The 8105-nt window shown below is 44.2% G+C and overlaps 1 long non-coding RNA gene across 1 annotated transcript; it reads right to left on the bottom strand.

Annotated features, from left to right (window-relative positions):
- Positions 1-385: 385 nt before the first annotated feature.
- Positions 386-4591, bottom strand: LOC133365623 (uncharacterized). The gene is made up of 3 exons (XR_009758261.1): positions 4504-4591; positions 1811-1909; positions 386-509 (listed from the first exon to the last, which is right to left on the bottom strand). It is a non-coding gene; the product is annotated as an uncharacterized LOC133365623 (long non-coding RNA).
- Between the last annotated feature and the right edge of the window lie 3514 nt (positions 4592-8105).

Here is an 8105-nt window from a genome sequence, read left to right as displayed (position 1 = left end):
ATGCTTCTCCTAGAAATAAAGTATACGCTGCATACTGATGCTGGCCCTTCAGACATATATACATTCTCTCCAAGTGGAGGATATGTCACGTGTCAAAGATATTTTCACACAGTACTGGACATTTGATGGCATGCTGTAGAAGTCATGACTCACAACCCTACAATGTGGGCTGTGGGTGGGGGTGGGGAGAAATCTTTCTAATTTACATTAACAGTCGGAATAACTGAACACAGAGAGACGACTGCAAGACAGCACTTTAGTCATTTTCAGTAGATAACGGCAAGGTCACATCATGATGCTGGATTTCCAAGGATGCCATCAAGTGATGCATAATTCAGCGCTTAAAATGCAACCTTAGCAATACAATTAATGCCGTCTTATCGGGCTACAGAGGCCATGTGGAACTACTTAAGAACTGTATAACACCATCCGGCATCGTAGCTACCATATAAATTCATCGAATAAGATAAACTTTTAGGGCTTGCAGTCGCACGCGGGCAGCAGGAAATCTGCAAGGGCAGCAAAACGGGAATAGCTTTCAGGTTTGATATAATATCACTCTGTAAACTCCCCCCCCACACACACACCTAGGGTTCATCTGCTGAGATATGTGACACAGCCAAGACCTTGGATGAGAGGCACAGGCAAGACACATCTCCCAATTTGTACTAAATCATCCCCCTCCTACACAGAGAGCAGCTGTGAGTGAGAGTTTCCATTCTCAAAGTTCATGTAGCTGAGCACTCATTTTCTCAGTCTTAGTTAATCTGAAACTCCCAATTCTTCGAGCTGACTATTTTAAATGATTCTTATCATTTTTTTAAAAAAGTAACTTTAAGGATCTTTGAGTGGTATGCAGATTTCTTTCTCCCATCAGACAAAATGCAACAAAAATTGGAACCCCCAAAAGGAACTGCAAGAAGGGGCAAAAAGCAATTGTGTAGACAACAGAGATATTTATTGATATAATGCATTTTGGACCCTAATGGTGCTTCTTCAGCAAAATTTAGAGAATGAAAGGTTCAGCATTTAGCTGTGCTGCCACTTCTTATGCGGAATCTTTTGCTTCTCTGAATTTCCCTGAAGAAGGGCGAGTAGGGTCCGAAACATGTTGTAGCGATCAGTGGAGACTGGTGGCTCCATGTCAGTGGGGCGGTGGGATCCACTCCACGTTTTATGTCATGTCCCTTGGTCAAACAATAAGAAAGTATGGGCATTCTGGCTTTGCAATGTAAGGCAATGGGATTTCTGGAGATTTTTAATATCAGAATTGTGATTCGGATCCAGATAAGGTTGGACTGGATTTGAATTGGACCAGATTGCACCTGATCTGTATTTACAAATCAGAGCCACAAAGTGGATTGGGTGGGTGGGTTCATGCGCAGCCCTAGTTTCTACACACACTCACACATCCTTCTCTATCCTCCCTAGGCAAGCAAGAGGAATGACCAAAGTTCCACATACAAATTTGTCAAAAAACACCCAAGGGGCTTGAAAAATAAGGCCAGTGAGAAGTGAGACCTGAGGAGAAAGGGCGTGGCTAAGGAGGAAGGGTCGGCTGGGGAGACTCCCAAGGGCCAGATAGAGAGAGATGGAGGGCCACATTTGGCCCCCGAGCCTGAGGTTTCCCACCTTTGCGGCAGATAATACTAAACAAGAGAATTTGGCAAAGTTACTTTTTTGAACTACAACTCCCATCAGCCCCAGCCAGCATGGCCGCTGGATTGGGCTGGTGGGAGTTGTAGTTCAAAAAAGTAACTTTGCCAAGCTCTGAAGTGACCAATGGTTTGATTAAGTACAAGATAGTTACCTTTGTTCCTATGTGAGACTTGAATCCAGGACTCCATATTCTTTGTCTCTATTTTTTTTTTTTTTTGGTTCTGTTTATATCTCAGCCTTCATATAAATCCTAGGGTGAGTAACAGCATTAGAAACATCTAAAAATAGCAGATGAAACAATCAACAATAGGAACAGATACACAACAGTTAATCCAGTCATGTTCCTTCTTTGCAGCCGCAACTAATCACTCATAAATGCCCCGGGGTAAACAGGTGGTTCATAGCCTGCTACACTTAAGCTCTGGTTTTCACCTACAGTCTAATTATGATTCTTTTGAAACCTTAATATATTTGAAGCTATGTTTACAGTTTGTTTCCTGTCACAAAACCTGGAGTGCGTGCTTTTTTCATCAAAATCTTAAGATACACCACATCCACACCACACACTTCAAGCACATTTAAAACTCATGGCTTCCCCCAAAGAATCCTGGGAGCTCTGATTTGCTAAGGGTGCTGGGAATTGTAGTTCTCTCTCTCTCTCTCTCTCTCTCTCTCTCTCTCTCTCTCTGTCTCTCTCTCTGTGTGTGTGTGTGTGTGTGTAAACTACAGTTCCCAGGATTCTTTGGGGGAAGCCATGTGCCTTAAATGTATGGTGTGGGTGTGACCATCATTTTCAAAAGTGTTGTTGTAGTCTGGTTGGTGCTGTTGTTTTTAAACAAAGGTCTTCAAATTTCTTTATGGAATGGTGTCATGACCCCTAGTAGCCATGGTGAGAAGGGGAAAAGGGGAGGGCAAAGATGGCTGGAGGGGAGGAGATAGCACCTGTTGGAAGCACAACAACAGGGGTCATGCAATTAGTAACCTAAGGGTTAATCCTGTTAATAGTCAGCCAACCAGGAAGGGTGATGGAGGTGTTGCCTAGCAACCAGTCAGAGTGGTGTAATTCTTGCTGAGGGAACTCGTGCTCTGATTGGCTTTGTCTTTCTGAGGGAGTTTTTCCCTGCATGTTTAGTCATTAAATATCTTCCTGCTATGAATAAGGCCTGAAACCTGTAAATAAGAGAAAACCTCTGTTTATTTCTCCTCAAGTTATTCCCTGTTCCTGTTCAGTTTACTCAGTAAAATATTATCAGTTTCTTTAATATCTGGACTTCTTTATTCAACTCACTCTGCTAACAGAGTCGTGGCCAAATTCGACACACAGCTGCCATTAAAAACAATAAAGGAGCAAGGAGTTCCCTATGCACCTCTGACGTCTCTGCCCAGACCTTGCTCATTTCTTGATGCCACAACATTCTTCATTTCCTGTGAACACCATTGGCTGCCTCTTTTCAGAAAAATGCAAAAAAGAACATCAGAGCCTGCCTGCTGGATCAGGCCAATGGCTCATCTAGTCCAGCATCCAGTTCTCACAGTGGCCAGCCACATGCCTACGGGAAGACCTGAGCATATCTGTGACATGTATATAAGGATGCCTCTAGACTGTCACCATATTGCAGGAGGGATTCAAGCAGAAACTTTAAGTTTGCAGAGTTAAAGTGAATTGAAGGGCTCTGTCGCTCTACAGCAACAAATCCACTTTAAAAAGAAAAAGAATTAGACTTTTTGCAGTTTGGAAAGTGACAGGGCAATGCATTGAAAAGTGTGACTAACAGGAAGATGTATATATGCCCCTGCAAGTGAATCAGGATGAACGCTCGCTATCATATAACCACCCTGTAAACAAATCAGAATGACTGCTCAGTAAAGGACAGATACAATCTAAGCTGTGTAAGCTTTGTGTTATTGATGCATGATCAATAAACAGGGTTGTCTGCCAGTTCCACCAGATGTTACAGAAGAGGAGGGAGAGGCAATATATGCCATTTTCAGCAGTAGCTGTGGGTTTAGTGTCTCCTTGAACGTTGCCTGCAGTGGGAAATTTTATATTTATATATATATATAAATTTATATATATATTTATAGTTTAGATTTTATATGCTGCCCTGGGCGCCTGCCAGGAGGAAGGGCGGGGTATAAACTAAATAATAAATAAAATAAAATAAATATTTATATATCTATTTCCCAGACATTTGTGGGATTGTGATGGGTTATCAGTCATGGCCCATATTCTGTTAATGTTTTTACTGTTTTTACTGTTATCAGGATGATGATGTGGCTGTTGTTCAGGTTGTTGTTTTATTCATGTGTCAATGGTTCCTATGTTTTTAACTCTGTATATTTTATTTTGGTTATAAGTCGCCTTGAGACTATTTTTGTCCCCCTCCAGGCCATGAGCTACTCTGTTTTCTTATCCCGATTGCTTCAACCCTGGAAGCTCACAGGTCCTTGTCACATCATCTTAGGGTTTGTTTGTTTTTTAAAAGATGGTTTGAATTTGCACATTTATATGCTTCTGTTTTTCAGTGAAGTCTGGTGACTCCAATGTCAGTGGGGCAGTGAGTCCGCTCTAGGTTTCAGACCCAGAGTGGATTCACTGCTCCACTGACATCGGACTCCCAGCCACCAGTGTATCTCCTTATTCTGTAAACACCACTCTCCTACTTTAGGGGGGTGGGCGTTTTACTTCCAGACTGACTGGCACTCAACCACCCAAGTTCGCCATTAGAGAGAATGACCTTTAAAAGCCGGTGAAACCACAGGGTCTCAGTCAACTTTGCTGCCCTCTTCAGGACTTCCTGCCAAACAGATGGCTGGGCAGGTCAGCTGGGCAGCAGTGCTCACCTGTTTGTGGCTTAAAGGATCTAGACTCGCTCAGGCTTCCAGCTGGAGCTCAGTACTGTCAGAGCTCATGACGCTGACCATCTGCTTGGCTCCTTAGGTGAAGGAGTGCATGCACCACATGCTGCTCAGAGCGAAGGGCTGTGGATCATGGCCAGTATTGCCAAATGCCTTCTAATGGACTGCGTCATGAGTCCTAGAGTATTACAGAGACCCTGCTCAATCTTGCTGATTGGAACTGGAGTGTAAACATCCCGATTCCATACTCATCTGCTCTGCTGTGTGCTGACCTTGGATTTTTACACTAATAAAGCTAATTGTTGGCTTTGGGGGAAGGGGGGAAATCCCTTTGGTCTCTGGGCGGCACTCTGACATTAAATTCCCCAGTACGCTGCTTGCATTATGGAGTGTTAATTTATTGTGGAAGTCAGTGGCAGCTGCTCATTCTCCATGTGGGAATTTCTAGTGTTTTGTTTTTCTGTCTAGGAAGCTGCTGTTTAGAAGCGCTTTTCAAGGGAAGGCTGTAAATACATTTGCATTTCAGATAAAAGGAGCCTGATGCTTGCATTCCTTCACTTTGCGGGTCTCAGAGCTGATCTACATGTGTAGATAAATCATGTGGTACAGAGCCCCTGGGACCACACCTCTTCAGAATGTTCCCACAGAATAAAAATGAAATCTCCCTGTATATAGAAAAGTAGCACATCAGGGAGGAAGCTAGGGTAGAAACCCTGGCATGCTAACTTTCCATATTCAGGGGGGTGTTTTTTTGTTTTTGTTTTTTACATGAGGGGACATTCAGACATAGGGCTAGAGACCCCCACCGCCTGAAATTATACCATCTCTGTTCCACATGATTTCTCTTATTTAGATCAGCCCTCATTTCTGGCAAGTCTCCCCATTTGGATGGATTTGGGAAGTGATGCAAACGTAAGTGGGAGAATCTGCTTTCACACGTGTCCATTCCTAAAAAGAAGGTAAAGCAGAGTTAAAGTAGAATTTTCACGTGTTTACAAAATCTGAGGCCACAGCTAGAGCTCAGTGGTTAATTGTTAAAGAAAGGCCCTGGAGCTTAAGCTCTGAGCTGGAACTTCTCTGCCCAGGCTGTGGTTACTTTGTGAAGCAGGGAAAGTGTTCTGCACATGTGCAGAGACACAGCCTGCTATCTATGTTCCTGGACTGAACCTTGGCACTGAGGCTGACCTGTCTGGCGCAAATTGAGGCTCAACACCTCTTTCCGTTTCAGGAAATCACAGCTACCCAGATGCCTTAGTTGCAATCCTGGTGGGGCCAGGATGGGTCTTTTTCTCTGCTGTTGTATGCCAGCTATCAAATACTGCCAAGTTTAACAGTGCAACTCTGTACATGTCTACTCAGAAGTAAGCCCCATTGATTCCAATGGGGCTTACTCCCTGGTAAGTGTGTATATCATTGCAGCCTTAAATTACTACTACACAGCCACTAACAGATATTCACACCTGGCGGTAGTCATCGCAAGAGTAGAATTGGTAGGAGCAACAGTAGAGAGCTTTCAAGGGTTCAGAACATTTCTCAGGTCTTATCGAGCTGTAATCCAGGGGTGGAGAACTAATGACCCTCCAGATGCTGTTGGGCTCAAACTCCCATCAATCCCAGCTAGCCTGGCCAGCGGCCAGGGACGCTGGGAGATGTGGCCCAACAACATCTGGACAGCCACAGGTTCCCCAGCCCTGTTTCAATCCTTATAACAGTCCTCTGTCAAGTAAATCAGGATTATTATCTCCCATTTTGCAGATGGAGGAAACTGAGGCTGAGAGATGCACAAGACATAAAGGGTTGTATTCAGCTAACTCCTACCCAGGGCAGACCCACTGAAATTCAATAACCTCAGTTTGTCATGTCTGTGGATGTTGGTGGGTCTACTCTGAGTAGGACTAGCAGTGAATATCACCCAAAGATTTGCAGAGGAGAAATTTTGGGGAACCAAGTTACTGAAGCTCTAGGATAAAGCTGGGAAGGCTGCTATGAACAGACCACCCCCTCCCTGGGTGTTAATAAGGCGTTAGCAGCTCTTGAGAAGGTGTGAGTTGCTGCCTTGGAGGATTCTGCTGGGAAATGATTGTAATGCAGAAGAACCAGACAGAGGAGAGGCAGAACCTTCCCTTTCGCCCACCCCTAAAGAATCTGCAAGACAGGAATATATTCAACTAGTGAAGCATTTGCAAGCCTGGAAAGCTTCACCTGTTGAATTCTGCCTGACACACAGCAGTTAAAGGCACAGGGAGCCTGCTATGACAACAATAAAAATGGGCATGGCTAGAATCCTGACCTCTGGTCGGTCACATCACTGCTGCTTTCTGGAAGGGAGAAGCAAGGCATCACTGAGGCTGGCATGGTGCAAAGGCACCGGCAGAACCAATCTGGTGTTCCCGCTCATTCGTTTCCACTGCACCCACCCTGCTCCCACCTCGCCTCTCCCCATCTACCTCCCAGTAAGCAGCAGTCATGCAACTGAGTAGAGGTCAGGTGAGTGGTAGCAGCTCACCACACCACCTGCTAGTGAAGGGAATGTATGTGTGTGTATCAGTTATAGTTAAGGGCAAAGTACTATTTGCATTGCTACAGCTAAATAAACATGATTGCTTTGTATGCTGAACGCTGAGGACTAGTGTCCTAGAGACATGAATGAGCATTGTCATATGGAAGCCGGTGGTGAGCAAGCAATTTGATCCATACCTCTCAAGGCTGTGTAGATAGCCCTTCTTCTGAGTAATTTCCTCCCCTGATGGGTGAAATGAGAAGCTGCTAGAAAATGGCTTGGTCTGCATGTAACGCTAAACCAAACTATAGATTAGCTGGTGCATGGACTGAAAATTGTGGCCACCTCACTCTTCTCCTGCTCCTGCTGTTGTCATGGTGCCAGGAGCTAAACCATTGTTTGATTTAGCATTACATCTGAACTCACTCCAAACAAACCACAAACTGTAACCAAGGTTTGTTCTTGGCTTATTGCTCATGGTTTGCTTGCAGGACACAAACCACACTCCCCGGTCCGCATGTAATGCTAAAGCAAACCATAGTTTAGCTCTTGGTTGTGCAGCAGCAGTCAGAGAAAAGGAGGAGCAAAGTGGACACAATTTTCTAACTATGCTTCAGCATGCTTGCTTGCTCATTCATGAATAGCCATGGTTTAGCTCAGCATTATGCATGAATGAAGCCAACAAGGTGTATATAAATTATTCCTCAACGTTGCCTTATCTGAATTAACAAGTAAATAAAACAAGTTAACCCGAGATTAGGGATTACCATATTGGCAACCTAGAAACTTTTACATCATCATCATCATCATCATCATCATCATCATCATCATTCATTTCCTTTCTATGCCACTCTTTGGAGGCCAGGGCAGTGAAGAGCATAAAAATACAGTCTATCTTATAAAAGTATCTAAAAAAACACATTTCTTAACTCAAAAAATATGGAGTAACACCAGCTGCTGACATTTCGGGAAACATTTGGGTCTCATGAAGCAAAACGAGGCAGTTGTTTCAGGCAGCAGAAAGGTGGGGCTGGGGAGCAGTTGTGACATGTGGGAGGGCAGAGCAGAGTATGCTCCCGTGTGCCCT

This window comes from Rhineura floridana, chromosome 10, assembly GCF_030035675.1.
Source record: "Rhineura floridana isolate rRhiFlo1 chromosome 10, rRhiFlo1.hap2, whole genome shotgun sequence".
NCBI classification, from domain to species: Eukaryota; Metazoa; Chordata; class Lepidosauria; order Squamata; family Rhineuridae; genus Rhineura; species Rhineura floridana.
Note: the sequence above shows the minus strand (reverse complement) of the source record. Positions and strands in the feature narration are given on the sequence as shown.